The sequence below is a fragment of the Fukomys damarensis genome, unplaced genomic scaffold (assembly GCF_012274545.1).
Source record: "Fukomys damarensis isolate Sample0158 unplaced genomic scaffold, DMR_v1.0_HiC HiC_scaffold_23, whole genome shotgun sequence".
Taxonomy (NCBI): Eukaryota; Metazoa; Chordata; class Mammalia; order Rodentia; family Bathyergidae; genus Fukomys; species Fukomys damarensis.
The window spans coordinates 60,162,437-60,164,128 of NW_022900935.1; the positions used below are offsets into that span (position 1 = coordinate 60,162,437).

A 1,692-nucleotide genomic window follows, 5' to 3' on the forward strand; every position below is an offset into this window, starting at 1 on the left:
AGGTGACCGCGAGGCCAGGCGCTGGATTATGAGAGACGCTGAGAATCACACGCAAGGAGACAAGGGGCGCGAGAGTCCAGCCCTGAGCGTCCCAGAACCACGAAGAGCCCAGGCGCAACCCACAGACACCCACTCCTCAGCCACCTCTGAGGCGCACTGACTCGAGGCCGCGCCCCCTCCTGGCGTCCGAGGGAAGGCGGCTAGAGCGCCCGAAAAGCCGCCATCTCAGGTGAGGGCAGGGAGGTGTGCAACATTTCAGATGTTGTTCTTTCTACGGACGCAGCGCGATTTCTCTCCGTCATTTGCTTCTGTCGATCCTAGCGGGGCTCTTTTGCTCTTGTGCTGTGACCAGTGCATCCCAGCTTGACAGTGCTCTCAGCTGCTTTCAACTTCTCTGCCAGGACCCAAAATGTCCTACCTCTGTGGAAGTAGACGATCTAGCTTCGCATCTCTATGATGACACTGCCCCGGCGCCTTCCGAGGCGCACGCGCCCATCTGGGATTTTATTTGAAAAGTGGAGGGCGGGGTTATTTCCAGTTTGTTGCCTGCAAATTGGGAATGCCCTAAACTTGAAGTACTGCTGAGCCCGATTGTTAATGCTTTCTTTCCGCGCACCGCCGCCTTGTATCAGCATGTAAAGCAAGATTACCTGAAGGTGTCACAGTCTTCCCTCAGTTACTTGAAGGATCCCATCAGCTATTCCAGATCCTCTCTTCTCTCAAAGACCCACTTGTGGGGTCGAATCTAATCATAAGCAAACCACCATGACTGCCGTGCCATATGCAGAAGTTTGTATTTTTTTTTAACCTTTTGACCATCTATTTCTACATTAGGGTGCAAAAATTATAGACAACTAAGTAATGTGAAAATATTCTAGGCAGTCAGATAGGCATGGGCCCTAGATAGCGCAAAAGATAAAAACACATTACAACAGTGGTGAGAGACGCATCTGTTGGAGACCAGGCCTCAGGATAAAGACTAAATTAATACAGGGATAATGTAGAAGATGAAACAGGATCTCTAAATAATATGATATAATTCCCAACCTGTAAGATGTATAATACACCGAGTTTGTGTTTTCTAAAGTCAAAGAATGAATTCTAGGAACAACGGGGTTTTTTGTTGTTGTCGTTGTTGTTTTTTATTAGGGATCAAATTCAGGACCTTGTGCTTGCAAGGCAGGTGGAAGAACCACTGAGTTAAATCCTCGGCTCAACAAAGGTTAAGAGTAGGAAATATTTATTAAGAGGATAGCTCTTGAGTGCCCGAATGGGCACCTGAGAATCCCACTTTTCAGAGGAAGTTTTATAGAGCACAACTACTGGTGCAACATGGGTTAAAGCTATGGTCAATCAGTAAGGTTACAAGAATAGTCACGTAAGTAATAGTGATCCAGTGGGGGAACAAATCGTAAGTAATAGTGATCCAGTGGGGGAACAAATCACGTAATAGGTGTGCATAGAAAGAACAAAGACTTTTTCTAGGAAACAATGGGTCCAGAGGTCTTGGTCTCCCACCAGGGTGACTGATGTCTACCTAGACTTTGTTAAGCCAGGTGTGACTGCTTATCTTGTCCTTGGGGAAGTATGCAGGCCTGGGCATTTTGCCTTCATCTTGAGGCCTCATCTCCAGCAAATGCATCTCCAGCCACAGTTGTAATGTGTTTTCTTTTCTTTCTTTCTTTTTTTTTT

The 1,692-nt window shown here is 46.7% G+C and overlaps 1 long non-coding RNA gene across 1 annotated transcript in view; it reads left to right on the top strand.

Moving 5' to 3' along the window:
- The first annotated feature begins 39 nt into the window (after window positions 1-39).
- Window positions 40-1,692, top strand: part of LOC109117861 — a 4,511-nt gene continuing 2,858 nt past the window's right edge. Inside the window, exon 1 of the long non-coding RNA XR_002025171.2 lies at window positions 40-229. This is a non-coding gene — a long non-coding RNA (uncharacterized LOC109117861). The remainder of the gene's footprint in view (window positions 230-1,692) is intronic.